The sequence below is a fragment of the Mus caroli genome, unplaced genomic scaffold, assembly GCF_978045245.1.
Source record: "Mus caroli unplaced genomic scaffold, Mus_caroli_1 scaffold_4, whole genome shotgun sequence".
Classification (NCBI taxonomy): Eukaryota; Metazoa; Chordata; class Mammalia; order Rodentia; family Muridae; genus Mus; species Mus caroli.
The window spans coordinates 68,250,478-68,270,626 of NW_028227259.1; the positions used below are offsets into that span (position 1 = coordinate 68,250,478).

The 20,149-nt window shown below is 46.0% G+C and overlaps 1 protein-coding gene across 1 annotated transcript in view; it reads left to right on the forward strand.

The window, feature by feature from the left end:
* The first annotated feature begins 19,520 nt into the window (after window positions 1–19,520).
* N4bp2 (NEDD4 binding protein 2) overlaps window positions 19,521–20,149 on the forward strand; it is a 65,416-nt gene continuing 64,787 nt past the window's right edge. The window contains exon 1 of the mRNA XM_085836730.1: window positions 19,521–19,614. The gene's annotated coding sequence lies outside the window, so the exon portion shown is untranslated. The remainder of the gene's footprint in view (window positions 19,615–20,149) is intronic.

Genomic DNA, 20,149 nt, shown 5'->3' on the forward strand with positions numbered 1-20,149 from the left:
TATGTATATGAGTACACTGTAGCTGTTTCCAGATACACCAGAAGAGGGCATCAGATCCCTTTACAGATGGTTGTGAGCCACCATGTGATTGCTGGGAATTGAACTCAGGACCTCTGGAATAGCAGCCAGTGCTCTTAACTGCTGAGCCATCTCTCCAGCCCCAGGGTTTTTGTTTGTTTGTTTTGTCCTTTTTTATTAAAGTTCTTTTCTCCTGTCTTTCTCTGAAAGACATGGTCTCACTAAGTAGCTCTAGCCAGCTTGGACCTCACAGAAATCCAATTGGCTTTGCTTCATGTGTGTCTTATCAGCACTTCCAAGGCTGAGGCAGGAGGCTGAGGCCAACCTGGGTGTGATGGCTATTCCCAGTTGCCAACTTGACTCTATCTGGAATGAACTACAATCCAGAAATGGAGCACTCACCTGTGATTCAGATCTAGAGGCTGAAAGACACGGGCTTTTTTGATCTAGATCTTGACATGGGATGACATAAGCTTTTGATCTCGATCTTTAGGCATAGTGGCCATAAAAACTCAGGCCCAGGAAAGGTGGTACACATGTTTAATACCAGAAGATACAGGCAAGCTGACCTTTGAGTTCAAGGCCAGCCTAGGACAGAGCTAGTTTCAGGTAAAGTCCTGGCTAAGTCCAGCTAAGGTCCTGGCATCATGGTACAGTACAGACCTTTTATCGGGGCCAGGCCTTTTGCGTAAGGCCTACATCAGGACGATGGAAGAAGGAAGGTTAACTCTTCTTTACTTGCATGCACCTACCTGCCAGCACATCTGTTGGAACCTGCTTCTTCAGGATTCCAGCTTATGCAGAAGATCGGCTGAAACACCCAGCCTTGTGGGACTGAGCAATTTACAGACTCTTGGAGTTCCCATTCACAACTGGCATTGCTGGGTTAGTTGGACTGCAGACTATAAGTCATCCCTATAATTTCCCTTAATATTTAGGGACATTCCATAAACTCTGTGACTCTGGAGAACTCTGACTAAGATCCCTGGGCAACACAGTAAATTCCAGGTCAGCCTGAGCTACACAGAGAGACCTTGTCTCGATGCACTGTTGGTCAAAGGGGGCTAGTAGGGAAAACGACACAATTTTACTCAGCGGAGTTGGAGAAGGGGTTTGCTTTTAAAGAAAGGCCAACTGAATAGCAGACATATATTCTTAGGGTTTACTAATAGCTAAGAGAAGAAAAATGATGTCAAAAAAGTAAGGGAGGGCTGGGGACATGGTAGAGGGTTACCTCTGAAGGCAGTCATGAAGATGCAGACCCAAGGACAGCATAGAAAGGGGAGTCTGGGGCTGGTGAGATGGCTCAGTGGTTGAGAGCACCAACTGCTCTTCTGAAGGTCCTGAGTTCAGATCCCAGCCACCACATGGTGGCTCACAACCATCCGTAACGAGATCTGACTCTCTTTCCTGGAGTGTCTGAAGACAGCTACAGTGTACTTACATATAATAAATAAATAAATAAATAAATAAATAAATAAATAAATAAATAATTTTTAAAAAAAAGAAAGGGGAGTCTGTAGCCAGGCAGTGGTGGTGCACACCATTAATCCCCCTCCCCCCACTTGGGAGGCAGAGGCAGGGGGATTTCTGAGATTGAGGCCAGTCTGGTCTACAGAGTGGTTTCCAGGGCAGCCAGGGCTACACAGAGAAACCCTGTCTTGAAAAACCAAAATAAATAAATAAATAAATAAATAAATAAATAAATAAATAAATGAAAGAAAGGGGAGTCTGTGAGGAACAAGGCAGGAAGAAGGGAGAGCCATGGTGAAAGGCACTAGGGCTAGTGTGACAGCTGTTCTCTGCAGGCTTGGCCTCCTGGGGGAGGTGGGACATGGGAAGTTGACTGCACTTATCCCACACCATTGCTGTAGGTGTTGGGCCATAGGGAGGCTCCAGGACATAGCTACAGGGGTTGGGGAGCAGAGTCTGAGGCACAGGACAGCTGGAGCTGGCTTGAGGTTCCCTGGGCCTGGGAAGAGGCCAGGGTCACAGAGTTCCCAGGCTCTTTGACATGCAGGCACCACTGGAAGTTGCAGAAGAGCTGAGAACTGGAATCTGGGCCCTCAGGCTGGATCTAGCCTGGGGCGGGGGTGGGAAGGGCCGAAGGGGTTAGCTTCTTCAGCTGGTGGGGGGGGGGGAGACGAGTCCTTGGCTTGACTGTAGGTTGCAGGCTTGGCTTGGGCTTGTGGTGGTTGTGGCTGGGGGTACAATGAGGCCTTCTACGGGAGACTATAGGTGAAGGCCTTCTCCATGGCTTTCCATGGCTCCCCATGGCAGATTCCGATGAAAAGAGAGTCTATGGTTTTAAGACATTTATTATCATGGTGAAAAATGGATGTGTAAAACCATACCTCCCTTCTCAGGGTCGGCCTGAGATTAAACACCTTTTGCAGGGAAGAATATCTGAGAAGAAAATCATACACACACACACACACACACACACACACAGAGGAAAGAAGCCCCTCCAGGTCTCTATGTACCTCATTAGCATGGAGATCTGTCTTGAGCTTACGTGTCCATAGGTCACGTAGATCCTTTTCTACATGTGGGGGCCTTGGGGTGTTGTCCTTACATGACTGATGGTCACAAATCTATGGGGTCGCTGAGGCTAGTAACAGGGGCTTGGTGCCTGGGAGCAGACAAAGTGCTTACTGTCCCTTCAGGGCTTCTAGCCTTAGTTCAACCAGGAGCCAGGCTACCTTTCATGGTCCAACGGTCCTCTGCCGGTGTGGAGAATCCCCTTATCCTTACAGTGATTTCCTGCAGAGGCTGATGGGAATTGGAGCTGCTTGTGTTTCTAATAGTTATAACTAAGAAAAGAAGATTAGACATAGGGGCTGGGGTTATGGTTTGGTTCGTAGAGGACCTGGCTAGCACACACACACACACACACACACACACACACACACACACACACAAAACCCTGGTTTTAACTCCCAGCATAGTATAAAGCAGGTGAGATGATGCCCACCTGTAATCCCAGCACTCGGGAGGTACAGGCAGTAGGATCAGAAGTGAAAGTTGTTTTAATCTACAGAGCAAAGGCCAGCCTGGGCTTCAGGAGTTTTCTGTTTGTTTGTTTGTTTTTTAAAGCTGGCGCTGGTAACATACACCTTTAATCTCAGCTTTTTGCAGGCAAAAGCAAACCGAGGCAAGCAGAGGCAGGCAGATCTCTATGAGTTTGAGGCCAGTCTGATCTACATAGTGAGTTCCAGGACAGGCAGGGCAACATAGTAAGACCCTAAAACACACACACATACACACACACACACACACAGAGAGAGAGAGAGAGAGAGAGAGAGAGAGAGAGAGAGAGAGAGAGAGAGAGAGGAAAGAAGTGAGGATGTTGGTTTTTATGTTTGCTTTGTGTTTGGTTTGTCTTGGTTGGGATGGTGTAAGTTAGACCCAAAGTTGACTGTTCTTTGAGCACTCAGGCATAGTTTCGCAAGCATCTGACAGCCCTGTTGATCAGGTTTAACTTGCTGGTTTATGGCTTTAGACCCTCTGGGCTTAGTGCTGTTAACCGTTCTCCCCAGGGTTCCTGCCTCTTACCTCACTGACCCCCTTCGAAAGCCTTCAGGGCTTCAGGCTTGTAGCTGCTGGAAATAGCAAGGCGCTGGCCACTGATTGGCTGATGCTTTTGGCCTATGAAAGGTGTTACCTTGAGTACTGCCTACGTGACAGCAGAAGCATTACCCAACCCCACTGTTATCTTTGGGGTCAGGATGCCTGTAGGCCACAAGTTGCTGTTTTGATGAGTGAGTGAGCCAAAGAGGCTGGGAGCTAAGATGGCTGCCGGAGTATCTGCCAGACCATCTCAAGCCTCACCATTTCACCTACAGGCTAAATGACACATCCTCTAGTGCTAGGACAGTTGCCATGGTTACCACCAGGCTCCTAAAGACAGAGGAAGGATACAAAGTTCAAATTTCCAGAGAAATTTCCACTCTTTCCCACAGCAGACATGACTATTCCTTTCAGTAATTGGCACATCCCTCCCAAAATTACTGTACTCTGCATTTGTTACCTCAAAGCATTAATTGCTGAGAAGTTGATTTGTAAGTGAGGGGGGAAAAGGCCTCAGGTTGCTCTGGAGGCTTGTCACCATGGACTGTCCTAGTCACCCTGTTTTCAGGCTAGACCAGATACACTGTGAACTCACAGGCTCGTGGACGAAAACAATTTAGGCTATAGATCGTTCTCGACTTTCTTTGTCATTGTAGAATAAGGTGACCCGGGATGAGTGAGTGAGGTTTGCTGTTGTAGGCCTGTAACCCCAGCTTCTCCAGAAGCCAAGCTGGAAAGTTCAAGGGCTGCCCAGACTAGAGTGGTAAAAGGGAGGCTGAGGATACAGCTCAGTGATGGAGGACTTAGCATCCCCAAGGCCCTCCCTGTGCGAAACTTCAGTGCCAAATACAAAGGATGGGAAGAAAGAAGAGTCCCCATGATCTAACCAAGGGACACTGGTTTTGTAGTCAAAGATTTAAACAGAAACACCGTGTGGATTAATTATCATTTCAAAGTTCTCAATGGTTTGCCTCTCACCAGTGGAAATTGGCCTGTTTGGAAAATGTGACCATTACCTCTCCAATCTAGACTTCTCTGGGGTCTGATGAATGGCTGTTTCAATTAATCCAATTAAGGTTTATGGATTTCCTTTTCCCTCTTTTCTTTTCCTTGAAATAGGATCTTTTTTATATAGCTCAGGCTGCTATGAACTCTCTATGCAACTCAGGATGACCTAGACCTAAAGGCAGTTTTCCTGCCTTAGGCTCCCCAGAGATTGGCAAGGGAATTGGCATTTTGGTTTTGTTTGTCTGTTTTTGTCTGGTCTGTCAAGAAGCTTGCTCTAAAATAAAAGCTTTCCATGAGCCAGGTCTCAGTATCCAAGGCCAGCCTCCTGACCCTACTACCAGCACCTCCTTAGAGAGTGTTGTTAGCACCTTAACATTTCGGCTAGGCTCCGCCCAACAGTTACCTAGCAACAGCCAGGTACAGAGAGCTTGGCTTGCTATACAAGGACTGATTTGCCTCTCTCATGCTCTCTGACCTTTTCCTTTCTCTCTCTGACCCCTCTCCCTCTTTTAATCACCCCCACCATGTTCCTGGTCAGCCTCTTTCCCTCTTTTCTTTCTTCCCCCCCTCTGTCTCTCTCTCTGTCTCTCCCCTTCTCTTTCTCTGCCTCTACTTCCTTCTCAACCTCCTTTCCCATGCCCCCAGATAAACTTCATTTTATACTAGACCCATCATATGGCTGATATTTGAGGGTGTGGGTGCCTCAGCCTGGGCCCGCTAAGGTACCCCCTCCTACCACACCACACTGCATCTTACAACACACATCAGAGATGGCAGGCATGAGTCACCACATGTGGTGTCTGAATGAAATTGGCCCCCAAAGCCCATAGGAAATGGCACTATTAGGAGCTCGTTGGAGGAGGTGTGGTCTTGTTAGAGGAAGTCCCTGGGGGGTTTTGAGGTCTCAGAAGCTCCAGCCAGGACCAGTGTGCCACTTCACTTTCTCCTGTCATCACCATAATAGACCCAACCTCTGGAAAGCCTGCCCTAATTAAATGTCTCCCTTTATTAGAGTTGTGGTCATAGTGTCTCTTCACAGCAATAGAAACCCTAACAAAGATACTGCACTTGGCTCTTCTGACTTTAGTTTAAAAACATTATTTCTGAGCCGGGCGTGGTGGCGCACGCCTTTAATCCCAGCACTTGGGAGGCAGAGGCAGGCGGATTTCTGAGTTCGAGGCCAGCCTGGTCTACAAAGTGAGCTCCAGGACAGCCAGAGCTATAAAGAGAAACCCTGTCTCGAAAAACCAAAAAAAAAAAAAAAACATTATTTCTGGCCTTGAGTTGTTTTTCACAAAGTCATCAAGACAACTGACTTTCTAAACCACCAGCCTCTCAGGACACCACTCACTAAACCAATTGGATAGAACTCTGAGGCTGTCTGTTTTAGAGTCTCCTAATTGATATTTCTATAAAGCATCCAGTTTGGTCCCAAATCAGTAGGTAAGTGCAACTTCCGTTCTCCTTTCTAGGCCTCTCGTTGATTTGACAAATTGCTCCCAAGGTGGGGCCTAGAATGAGTCCTTGGTGTACAGATAAGACTGTAATATTATTCATTTAAATCCAGAGTCATAACTGCTGGGGATTCCAGCACTCTGGAGACCGAGGTAGAATAGTGTGAGCTAGAGGCCAGCCTGGGCTACCCAGTAAGAAGCTATCTCAAGGGGCTGGAGGGGGTTCAGCAGTTAAAGTGTTTTCTGTTCTTTTAGAGTTCGGATCCTAGCACCACTTCAGGAGACTCACGACCACCTGTAACTTCAGCTCTGCGACACGCTACACCCTCTGTTGCCCTTTGTAAACCACCTACGCATATGTATGCAAACACACAGACACAAATAAAAGTAAAATAAATACATTAAAAAAAAAAAAACTATTTCACAAAAGTGGAGAGAATGGAGTTACCTTTGACCTGCCCATTCCACCTCCAAGACTTCGACCTAAATAAATGCAGATGCTACACACCACATGTATACAAGTAAGAGAGAGAAACGGAGCCGGGCATGGTATGTATGTATCCCTAGCATTCAGAAAGTAGAGACAGGAGGATCAGGAGTGTAGCGTCATTCTCTGGTACACTGTGAGTTCTAGGACATTCAGGGCCACATGAGACCCTGATTTTATAATTCATTGCTGTATAAGGTATTTTAATCTGTAGATTTTTTTTTATCTCCCTAAATTTGAAAAATGGGCCACCTCCTTCAATTTCGGAAACATATTCCAATTCCAAAAAAAAAAAATCCCAACTATTGTCTGTTCCTGAGCCTTAAATTATGGAACAATAGCCACTGTCTCCCCCCACCCCCCTTGTTTGCACTGATCCGCTGACCACACTCAGAAGTCTTCTCCATCTTGCAACCCCTGAGAACTCCATCTTCATGCCGCTCTGCACACACAGCTCCGGCTCCTGGACGTTCCTGTCCCACTCAGCTTGCTGAAGATGTTGTATTACATTTATGTATCTACACTTACGTGTCTGGTTTTGTGTGTAAGCATGGAGGTTGGAGCCTGACAGAGTCGGGCCTCTTTTACCTCTCAAGCTGGCTTGCTGGCCCTTCCTTAGCTTCAGCCAGGGCTCCTGCACTGGCTCCTCCAGCACTCGGCCCTAGTTTGATGACTTCTCTTGCTTTTTGCTCTCTTACTTTGCTCAGTTGTATCCCTCAGCATCATCTTGAAACTGGGACACAGAAGTGAAACCTTGGGATGTTACATATCCTAAGTTTAAATTATTATTATTATTATTATTATTATTTTGGCATAATTTCTCTGTGTAGCCTTGGCTGTTCTGGAACTCATTCTGTAGACCAGGCTGGCCCCAGACTCAGATATCTGCCTGCCTCTGCCTCTCACATGCTGGAATTGACAGCATGCACCACCACCACTTAGCAATAAAATCATTCTTAATTCTGAAGTTTATGAGCAATAAACCATTCATTGTCTTTTTGTCATGGAGAAGTTCAGTTTTGTTCTGATTGAACACACATAGTCTTCTGTATGAGGCTTGCTCTCCTTTTTTTCCCTTTTGAAAGATTTAGAACGGTTTTTCTCTCCCTTCCTGGTCCTTTTACATCTCTCCTTTTACCCAGTCTTAGAAAGTTTGAACTGAGGTTGGAGAGATGGCTCAGCAGTTAAGAGCACTGACAGCTCTCCCAGAGGTCCTGTGTTCAACTCCCAGTAACCACATGGTGGTTCACAGCCATCTGTAATGGGATCCGATGCCCTTTTCTGGTGTGTCTGAAAACAACGAAGATGTACTCACTTACATAAAATAAATAAATAAATAAATAAATAAATAAATCTTTAAAAGAATGAAAGAAACAAAGTTTGAACTGGATACAATCAGAATGGGAGAATCAGGAGTATTGCCTAGTTTAAGACCACCTTGGCCTACATAGTGAGTGGTCAATCTTGGTCTATAGAGTGAGAGCCCGCTTAAAAATGAGATGAGGAAGAAGAGGAGAGGGAGGAGGGGGAGGAGGAAGAAGAAGAAATAACAACGTTTACTCTTCAAATAAAATTTCAAGGTATCTTTTTTCCCCTCTAAGACTATTTTCTTCCTGATACATGGTTTCATGTAGCCCAGGCTGGCCTCCAACTCTGCTTCCCTGAGGATGACCCGAGTCCTTCTGACCCTCCCCTCTCTATTCCCCTGATAGCAGAGACTGCCAGTGTGCACCTCCACACACAGTTTATGTTGCTGGGCTCCTCTCAGACCCACATCTACCTATTGAACTGCCGACACCAGCCCATCTCCTCCTTCTCCCCCTTCCTCATTTGCTCTCTCTTCGTCCCTATCCCCTGCTAGATTTTTACTCCTCCTTACAGATGTTGAGTTCTCTGGTATAAAATCCTACCTCCCGAGCTGGGCATGGTGGCGCACGCCTTTAATCCCAGCACTTGGGAGTCAGAGGCAGGCGGATTTCTGAGTTCGAGGCCAGCCTGGTCTACAGAGTGAGTTCCAGGACAGCCAGGGCTACACAGAGAAACCCTGTCTTGAAAACAACAACAACAACAATTTACCTCCCCGAGGATATTAATTTACTTTTCAAAAATTTCCTCCTCTGCCTGGATTGTCTTTGTTATCTCTATGATTTTTTTTCTCCTCCTTTTGGTGCCAGTCTTTACCGTTGCAAGCTTTCCTCTAAGCCCTAGAGCTCTGTTGATCTGAATGTTTGTTCTGGGTCTTAGTGAACTTTGCCAATCTGATTGGAAGCTGGGTGTGAATGGGCCGGTCCTGAGGCACTTGAGCATGTGATGAGCTTGGGTGGAGGTGTTTTTTTAAGGGCCTGTTTATAAAGGTATTTTCTCTGTAGCAATTTAGATTCTGGAGGGAGAAGAGTCTCTTAATTTCCTGCCACAAAGAATAAACCTGACTTCTGGTGCTGCAGTCCGGGAATGACTGGGGAGGATTTGGGGATCTGCCCACTCTGCCGCAGGCCACACCTTTGGTTCTCCATGGATTTGTGGGGGAGGGGAGATTGTTTAACCGCTGTAGGTCTCTGTCTCTCTCTCACCCTCTCTTATCTCTCTTTCTTCCTCCTTTCTCTCTGACTCCTCTCTCCTAGACTTCCTTTGTTCCTTTCCCTCCTTAATGGCCAGTACTCGAATTTACTATATAGCCCAGGCTATTCTTAATCTCGCAGTCCTTGTGCCTCAGTCTCCCCGTGTTGGTTTACCGATGTACCCACCATGCTCAGCCTACCCCTGCTGTTTGCAGCGTCCCAGTGTCTGTGCTTAGGAGGATGGGGAAGTACTTTGGACTCTCCCGCCTCTACTTCCCAGAGTGCCACAGCCATACTTTTTCTTTCCCTTCCTGAGACAGCAGGGTTTCTCTGTGTAGCTCTGGAACTCACTCTGTAGACCACGGTGGCCTCACTGAGACCACTCACTGGACCACTCACTGAGATCCACCTGCCTCTGCCTCCCAAATGCTGGGATTAAAAGCGTGCGCCCACCTCCCCTTCCCGCACCAGGCTAAAGACAAGTTTTTTAGGTAGCCTATAAATGAAGCGGGGTGTGGTAGCAAAGGCCTTTAATGGCAGTATTTCAAAGGCAGAGGTTGTAGGATCTCTGAGTGGAGGCCAGCCTGGTATACAGAGAATGTTCCAGTACAGCCAGGATTACACAGATAAACCCTGTCTTGAAACACACATGTACACACGCGGCGCGCACGCACACACAGACACAGACACACACACACACACACACACACACACACACACGCGAGAGTTTTCCTTTTGTTATTGTCATGTTGTTGCCTGGTTTTAGTACTGGGGTATTGCTGCCTTGATCGTCTTACTTCCCTTTCTGTTTTGTGGGACAGTTTGAGAAGCATTGGTATTTACTCTCCTTTAAAGTCCGCTAGGTTGGCCTGGAACTCACTGTAGAGCAAGCTGCTCTTGAGTTTGAGGCAGTGTTCTTGTCTCAGACCTCCTCAGTGCTGGTATTAAAAGTGTGAGCCATGACATCCAACATGACTGAAAGATGAATGTGAGTATGTGTGGAACATGCAGGCACGTAACTCATTATTTCTGTCCACTTGGAGGGCATGGGAACTCCGAGGCCGTGTAGTACTGAGCACACGTAGAGCCTGGATCTCGGTTCCTCAGCGCTATTCTTTGATCAAAGGGACCAGGAGTGCCTTAGAGAAGTACTTGATTCTAGAGCTGGGACATGTTGAACACCCTGAGGCACAGGAAAGGAAAGAGTGTTTAGAAAGAGAAGGAGAGTATCCAAAGGTCTCAGGAACTTGTGCCCTTGTATGTTCCCACTGCCAAATCTGGAACGATTTGAGAAATAGAATCAATAATTATAATGTGCAGAATAAAATCAATGTCCACGAACCCATACTGACGTCAATATAATTAAATGAATAAATGGGGGTAAGGAAAAACTATTTATCACTGAAGATTCCAGTTAACAGATGCAAAATGGATGAGGAGTTAGCAGTGTTCTTCCTTAGACAAGCAGAGCAGGAGTAACACTTGCAGGCAAGAGCCGGTGATGCATGGGAAGGAACATGGGGGCTGCAACACTGAAGAAAAGTAACATGTCTGCATACTAGCAAAGCATCGAATATGTATCAGCCTGTCACAATGAAAGGTTCTATTTTGCACAATTAATATATGCTAATAAAAGAAACAACATGTCTTACCCAAGATATCATGCAAAAGAAAGAACAGTAACTTTATTGTCTGGTATACACCAGTTTAATGCTTCTATTAAGGTCAAGGCCACCAAGAGGAAGATACTGACAGCATGCACTGAGAAGACAGGATCTCTTAAAGCGTGTTTTTGTCAAAGATCCATTACTCTAGTCAAATGATGAGAAAAATATAAGAGCAACTCAATTCAGAGACATTCTACAAAGTGACAAAAGATGACTCTCAACTTATAAGGGGGCTACATTTGAATTAAAGCCATCTGTGATGGTTCATTTCAGGTGTCATGTTTCCAGAGAACATTGGTACATGGGCTAGCCCTCTGGCCAGATTCTCAATGTGAGAGGCATGATCCATTTGGCGAGGGCCCACATAGAAGAGGAAGGTTCAAGAAATGGGTACCTGATCTCTGACTTTTCTTGGTGGAGTGGGCCAAGCCTTCTGGGCCATTGCTCCTAGACATCAGACTCCAGGCTCTTCAGCTTCAAGGCTTTCAAGGATTAGCTGTTCCCTTTGGTCCCTTTGGCCTTTGGTCTCGCACTCGGGGCTGCATGACCTGCCTTACTGGTTCGGAGACATCCTTCTCTGTATGAACTTCTCTGTATGAACCAGTCTCCCAATATTACACACACACACACACACACACACACACACACACACACACACACACCACTGGAGAACCTTAGAACCTTTTATGCATCATTCTAAGTTGAAGATATAATGATGTAAAATGCTTATTACTTTAGTGTGTGTGATGTGTAGTTGTTATATGGAGATAAGAATGCAACTTGTGGGAGTCGGTTCTCTCTCTTTCCTTTCACCTTGTCCAGCGACTCAGGTTATCAAGTGTGGTAACAGGCACCTTTACTGGCGGGCGGTCAGGCGTTGGTGGCACACACCTTTAATCCCAGCACTTGGGAGGCAGAGGCAGGTGGATTTCTGAGTTTGAGGCCAGCCTGGTCTACAGAGTGAGTTCCAGGACAGCCAGGGCTACACAGAGAAACCCTGTCTCGAAAAAAAAATTAAAAAACAAAACAAAACAAAAAATAAAACAAAGCCGGGCGTGGTGGCGCACGCCTTTAATCCCAGCACTCGGGAGGCAGAGGCAGGCGGATTTCTGAGTTCGAGGCCAGCCTGGTCTACAAAGTGAGTTCCAGGACAGCCAGGGCTATACAGAAAAACCCTGTCTCGAAAAACCAAAAAAACAAACAAACAAACAAACAAACAAACAAACAAAACCAGGCACCTTTACCTGCTGAGCCACCCTGCCTGCCCTGAAAAATACTGTATCTATGCTCACTGTAGAGCTTTGCCATCCCTTGGCTGACTGGGAGCTGTAGGTTTTGCTGCTGCCCAGCATCATGGAAGGGAATCTCACCCCCTACCACCAGCTCCAAGCTCAAAATTCCCAGTAAAATGTCTTCTGAATGTTTGTGGCTTTTACATCTTCTTTAATAATGATTTATTTTATGTAGATAAGTACATTGTAGCTGTATTCAGACACACCAGAAGAAGGCGTCTGATCACTTTATTACGGATGGTTGTGAGCCACCATGTGGTTGCTGAAAATTGGACTCAGGACCTCTCTGGAAGAGCAATCAGTGTTCCTAACCGCTGGACCATCTCTCCAGCCCCCCTTTTACATTCTTCTCAAACACTGGAAATTAAGCTCTTATAAGTTGGGGACCATTCAAGTTCTGATCAAATGTACCAAGGTCAAAGGATGGGAAGGAGACTGAGGGCACAGAGCCAGTCTTGATGTGGAATTCTGGGTTGGATCCTAGAACAGGAAAGAGTCCGTTAGGAGAAAAGGCGGTTGAGCCTGAGTAGAGTGTAGTTGTTTTGCCAAGTATGACATTTCTCCCTCAGGTTCACGTGCTGAAGATGGGGTCACCAGCTGGCGGTACTATTTTGGGAAGAGCAGTTGATACAGGGATGGGGTGGGGTGAGGTGAGGAGTAGGATCGGAGATTGGGATGTAAAGTGAATGAATTAATGAGAGGAAAAAAAAAAAACAACCAACCCTGTAGAAGGTAGGCCTAGTTGGAGCAAGTAGGTCACCTGAGACATGTCCTTGGAGGCTATTTCTCTTCCCAGACCCTTCTCTGCATCTCTTCTCAGCCTCTTGGCGGCCATGAAGTAAAGTCTCTTCCACACACTCCCGACGCCATGATGTCTTACCTCATGTGCCAAGCGAAGGACTGTGTACCTTGAACTGAAACTTGTGAAAGAAGGCTGGAGAGATGGCTTAGAGATTAAAAGCACGGGCTTCTCTCCCAGCGGACCTGGGTTCAATCCCCAGCATCCATGGTAGCAACTCACAACTTCTATATCTCTAGTCCCATGAGATCTGATTCCCTCTTCTGGTGTGCAGAAAATAAAGAAATAAATTAATTAAAAAAAAAAAAAGAAAGAAACTGAAAGAAAGAGACAAAAGTAAACCTTCAGATCTTTAAACAGCTTCCGGCTTCTGTCACGGTACTGCGATACACAGAACCATAGTTTCTGTACTGTTAACAAGCTGGTTCGGAAGACTAGTTATGCATGTTAAAACCATGAGAAGCTAGGGGGAGAGTGTATTCAAACTCTTGACTTTTTTTTTTTTTGTAAGTTTTCTGTTTGTGTGACATCATCTCAATAAAAGGTATAGGTCATGGATGTGACTCAGGCTCAGTTTGTAGACGCACAAAACCTTGGGCTTTGGATGGGCAGTGGTGGCGAATACCTTTAAATCTGGTACTTGGGAGGCAGAGGCAGGCTGATTTCTAAGTTCCCGGCCAGTTTGGTCTACAGAGCAAGTTCCAGGGCAGCCAGAAATGAAAATCCTGTCTAGAAAAACAAAAAACCCCAAACAGAAAAGAAATCTTTTTTTTTTTTTTGTTCCACCTATAGGGTTGCATATCCCTTTAGCTCCTTGGGTACTTTCTCTAGCTCCTCCATTGGGGGCCCTGTGATCCATCCAATAGCTGACTGTGAGCATCCACTTCTGTGTTTGCTAGACCCCGACAGAGAAGAAATCTTATTGAGCCATACAGGTGGCTAAGACCAAATGAAAAGTTCCCATCAGACAATTTGTCAGGGAGGATGGATTGAGAAGCAGACCTGTGAGGCTTGCCCTAATTTCTTCTGTTCTTTGGTCAAGAATAAAGGGCAGGACTTGTTTTACATAGAACTAACTGCTAATGACTAATCCTTTCCCAATTAGAAGCCATGGGGGCTGGGGGGAACCATGCATTTTTAATTCCATCTCATTGGATAAAACTGTAGGAAAATAATGGCTGTGGAGAAACTTGGCTGGCATGTTTCTCTCTCCACCCCTTGGCTAGTCTGAAGGCAGGAGATTATTAGAAGCAGCTTAGGGATAACGGGGTAAGTTGTGCTTAGAAAACAGGAAAATTGAACCTTAGGTAATAAAAACTTGCTACAAGATGGAACCCTGTAGGTCTGTAGGAACTTGGATCAACCCTTCAGGGCTCAGCTGCCAAACATGAACTTCTCTGACTCAGTAATGTAGAAAAAAATATCAGTTAAAAATTTTGTTGCACGAATCCATAGGTTTTCCTGATATTGTCTCATAGAGTGACGTGTAAACTAGACTGCTAATTTGCTATAATAAGAATACAACGCAGGTTGCTTATTTTACCACCATCTCGAGACACTCTTGTCTTGTAGAGAAAGCTTCAAGGAAGGCTTGGTCATAGACCATTGCCTGGTTAGCAGGAGCAGGATAGCAAGGCTAGAGTGAGCAAATTATGAAAACTGAGCACAGCAATCTCAGTAATGGGGATAGAATTTCTAAGAAGTGCCTTTTTTTTTTTTCCTTTCTTTCCTTTCTGAGACATACTCTTATAGCTTGCTCGTCTCACATTTGATGTGTAGGCTAGCCCTGAACTCTTGATCCTCCTGCCTCTGCCTCTCAAGTGCTAGGATTCCACACAATGAGCTGATTCTTTGTTGCTGAAGTGGCACATGTGCCCTGTTTTCCTACCTCTTCCCAGATTCCTGCTGAGGGGAAAGACAGAAGCTTACCAGGGCTGCTGGTCTGAGCTCTTCTTTCTCTTGAGTCAGTCAGCTCTGAGAGAGTATATATTTCCTCTAGGGTTCAGGACAACTTCTCTATCTTCCAAAGAGATCTTAGTATTTAGGGTTATCCTCATTCTGTGGTAATCTCTGTGGTGGCCATTCCTGGTTAACAAGCTGACTATATCTGGAAGAACTACAACCCAGAAATGGACACTCCTGTGATCCAGATTTTGGAGGCTGGAGGACACAGGCTTTTGATCTGGATCTTGAGGCACAGTGGCCATGAAAAGCTTAGGCGCAGGCCTTTAATCCCAGGAGACAGAGGCAAACAAATCTCTGAGTTCAAGGCCAGTCTGAGACAGAGTAAGTTCCAAGTCCAGGCATTGGTGGTCATACCTTTAATCTGGGCCATACCTTCTACTGGAGGCCTATGTCAAGACAATGGAAGAAGGAGAGTGTCTTTTTCTCTGCCTGCTGGCAGTTACTTGCCAGCACATCTGTTGGAGCCTACTTCTTCAGGATTCCAGCTTATACAGAAGACCAGCTCAAACACCCAGTCCTGAGGGACTGAGCAGCTACTCGATTCTTGAACTTCTCACTCAGCTTGCCCATTGTTGGGTTAGTTGGACTGCAGACCGTATGTCATTCCAATAAATTCCCTTACTATATAGAGATATTTCCAAAGTTCTATGACTCTCAAGAACCCTTCTAAGCTTATTTTATCCCCCTTTATTTTAGTTTCCTTATTATTTTTACTTCCATATTTTCTCACAACTTTGAGAAAAGCTGGTGCAGCAGTGAGAAGAGATGGACACTAAGTTTAGTTTTGTCCATGAAAACTTTGCTCATGTCACGATTCCTCCCTATTGGTAAGTTATCTCCTCTGGCTGGGTGGTGAGGTCTGTGCCTGGGATCCCAACCCTCAAGGGGCAGAAATACAGGAACATGAATTCCAGGCCTGCTTGGGGTAATTATTGAGAACCTATCTCAAAATGAAGACAAAAAAGGGGGGCTAGAGAGATGGCTCATTGTTTGAGGACTGCTTAGTGCTTTTCAGAGGACTCAAATTTGGTGACCTGGGTCCTGTCTGGTGGTTCACAGGACACTGACTCCAGTTCCTGAGAATCCAACACCAGCTTCTGTCCTGCAAGTACCTGACATAGATGAACACAAAAAATACATCTTAATAATAAAGGAGCCGGGCATGGTGGTGCACGCCTTTAATCCCAGCACTTGGGAGGCAGAGGCAGATACATACACATACACACACACACAGACACACACACAACACACAACTTCCATGTTGCTATTGCTTCCCCTTCAATACTCCTGATTACTTACTAAAATCTATATTCCATATTTGTTACCCCAGATCCAATTTAGGGGGGTGTCCTTGGGGAGGTTCTTACATGATTGGTATGCCTTTCTTCCTACAACTGGCAATTCTGCTTCTTCCTCTGTCCCTTTGCTCCGAAATCCTAAAGCCCCCCTCTGTCTCCCTGCCCAGCCATTGGCAATTTTACTCGCCAATCAGAACCAGCTCGGGACCGGGACCCTCAGTGTCTTACATTCGGGATTCTAGGGCAATTTTGGGAACCCATAATGCAAGCATTAAACCAAATCCACAACAGTTCCCTCCTACTCAGGAGATTGGTTTTGGAGTTCTTTTTTTACTTTGCTTTGTGTTTGTATGTGTAGTGTGTGTGTGTGCGCGCGCGTGTGCGTGCACATGTACATGTGTATATACAGAACCAACATTGACTTTAATCACAGTTGGGCTAGTCTGGACTTGCTGATGAGGAGTTTTGGAATCAGTCACAGAGGGATGCCCCATCTTCCCAGCTTTTTTACACAGATTTTGGGAACCTGAACTGTATTCTTCACACTGGCAACTCAGAGATGCCTCTCTTTACTGAGTTTTCAAAGTTAATTGGCTTCATCAGTCTTTTCTGATTCGGATGTGTGTGTATGCATGTTCGTTCACATCTGGGTGGGGGCATGCATGTCTGTGGCCAGAAGCTGACACAAAGCATCTCCATTCTTGCCACTTTACCTATCAAGTCAGGACACCTCACTTGAAAACACAGCTGGCCTAGCTAGCTGATTTTCAGGAGAGATCCTATCTCTATCTTCCATGTGTTCTGATTACAGGGAGGTACACACCACTTAGGGATCTGAAATCTAGCCCTCACACTTTCATGGCAAATGATGCATTGTGTTAATACCTGCTTTTTATAGATGAACAATTGTAGGAAATTACATTTTCTTCACTGATCGCGCCCACTCACATCTGTAATTTATTGAGTTACTAACATGTGTTCACAGCTTGTCACAGAATAGATACTATGAGTGTCACCTGAAAGACGTAATTGACTTTGGAGTACTGAAGCCACTCTGAGGGCACAGAACACCACTGTCTATGTGGTAAGGACACAATCCACTGAAACGTGTTTACTTTAGTTAGCAGCGGTAGCACCTACTACCCCATTTCCATGGGACTTGTTTGGCTTTTGTAGTCTGAGGCTTCACACACGAGACAAGAACAGTAAGTAGGGTGTTACCGAGCTACATTCCCAGACCGTATGAGAGGTGAGATCGTGAGATCCGAAGACAGGGGAACTAAAACAACTGATCTGCTATTATGTAACTAAGGAGAGAAGCAGATGGACTTTTTGATTTGCTATCCCTGTTTATTCCACCTTTAACACAGCACACTGCTTCTTTTGTACAAGTTTCTGGGTTTGGCAGTGAGGAATACAAGGCTGAGCAGGAAACAACCTATCTTCCAGGAGTTGGTAATCCAGTAAGAGATCAAACATCTGTAAAAACTAGGATTAAGCAGAATAAGGCAGAGGGAAATAAAGGTGCCATACATTACTTTTTGTGGCAATGAAATTATACTTAGGCTCCAAATGCAAATATAAACAAACAGCTTTATAACTTATACAATAAATATATTCCAAATGTTCTGAAAACGTTTACAAATCTCTAGTTCCTTAAGGGCCAGTTTTTTTTTTTTAACTAAGATTTGAGTAGTCACCTCATTATTAAAAGTATTAGCTGGTAGCATTTTGCCATTCTACATATTCATCTGATATTTTAAATACTACCTTCATACAATTAATTATAACCAATTATACTCTAGTCAACTGGAAGACTGCAGAGGTGGAGCTGCACCCATGAGAAGTAGCACCAGTGTCTGGAGACTCTGTAATTCAAATCTTACATGTCTCCTTTGAAACTACAGGACCTAAGCTCGAGAGAGAATGAATGTGATAAACAATCCATTTATTCCAATGCTGTCTCCTCCTTTGAAAGATGTGTTGTACTTTTCCTATTGGCTTAGAATGTGAGCCAATAAGGAAAGAGGAGTCCTTGGAAGTATTCATAAAGCAAGCCTGGCATTGTGCACACTGGTAAAGATGGCTTTGTTCTTTACATCTGTGAGAATTTTATGGGGTTGATACTTTTCTTTTGACATAGTAAGCAAAAGTAATTCAGACTGGGTGGTGCTGTCCCTTGAAATATATTCTCTAATGTTTAAGAATTCCCCCTTTTTATTATTTGAATGTGATAAATCCTTAACAGATGTTCAAAAGAAATTCAAGAACTTACAAGTTTTTATTATCACGTTGAACATATTTCAGGTGAACAAAATTAATATAAATTTGCTAGGTTTGTTTGAAGTCTATAATTACTAAGTTTCTTTCATTTCAAAAGTGGCATATATTACAGTTATTAGGCTCCTAATAGCTGCTTAGAAACAGATTAATGTTAGGTTCTCAGCAGTAGCTACTTACACGCTCAGGATTGTGGACTATTACATTTCTTTTGTTTACCATATTTAGAATAAGCCTTAATAAAGATGTTTGTATAGTATATATTTTTAAACACTGAAACTCAAGAGATCTCTAAAAAGACAAAGAAAATGAAAAACAAATCCATTAGTATTCTTTTCTGTGTGGGAGATTTCATTAGTAAATTTATTTGCTTAAGTACAATAGTTTCTTTGCTTAAATACACCAGTTTCTAGAAAAAAATCCACTAGACCATTTGCTCATTGAGTGTGAGAATGTTCGAACCAGATCTAAAGGGATTTTTTTTTCACTTGTATTCTTTTCAAATCTACATTCAGTTTAAATAATTGCCATAACAATTGACAGATAATCTGTCTCTCTGATGTGGATGAATACTTTATCAAGAGGTTATTTTACTACGGGGGCGGGGGGGGGGCAGTGAAAGAATACAAAGTAATTGCAAAGAGAGGAAACTCCAGGAGAAAACAGACACAAAAACAAAATGAACAAAACTAAAAACTCCGAAACGACCAGCAGCATCATTAATCAGAAGGCTAGAGAGAGACACACTTTTGTACTCTGATCGTTTCATGTCAGGACAGAACAAATTAAACGAGGAAGTCAGAGTCCAACAGGAAAAACATGGAGCGGGCTTAGGGGACGGGCTAATCATCCAGGATCGTTAAACAGGGAAAGGGAACACTGTTGCTTTTTCTTGGCACCTGAAAACTCCAGCTCCACACTGGCAAAGGCCGCAGCTCTTTTGGGCTCAGGCCAGCGGGTTCCGACCGCACGTTGGCGGCGCGGGCTGGGTCCCGGCAGCCTCCGTCCGGGTTGCTGGGGCCGCGGGGCCCTTTGTTCCCGCCGGGCGCCGCCGCCCGTCCGCCCCGAGTGAGCGGGCCCCCGTGGGGGACAGCGCGGGGCCCATCGCCTCGCCCCGCCGACCTCGCAGCTGCAGTCCCGCCCGCCCCAGCTCCTAGTTCCTCCCTCGCTGCCCCGGGCCAGAACGACCTTGTTTTGCTTTTCGGGCTCGGGAGAGAGGTGAGGGTTAGACCCGGCCGCGGCTCACCGGGGCGCTTACACGGGCAGCAGTAGGGGGGGGGGGGTCCCCGCGCCTGCTTTTTCCCGGAGCCCTCGGGGGACAGCGGCGGGCCGCAAGCTTCCGGGAGAGCCTCGGGGGCCCCGCGGGTCCCGGGCTGAGTCTCCCGCCAGGCCCGGGACTCACTTCTCGTAACGGAGCCGGCGAGGCGCCAGCACCGGTGGGCTCGGGTCTCCGGGCCGACGCATCCTGGAGAGCCCCGGGTGGGTGGGTGGGGGGTGTGCGGAGCGGCAGAGGTCGCGGCCCCGGGGCGGGGGCGGAGATCCACCTGGCTACGTGGCAGCCATTGCGGCGGCCGCGAGACCCCTCCCCACGCGGCCGCCCACCCGCCCTCTCGCGGCGGGCTCCTGCGCGGCTGCTCTTCCCCGGTCGGACGGAGAGCGGCAGTGTGTCCTCGCTCCGCACGCTCGCTGCGTCTCCCCCACCCCCGCCCCGCGGACACAGCTGCTCGCCAGCCCCGCGCCGCGCCGCGCCGGA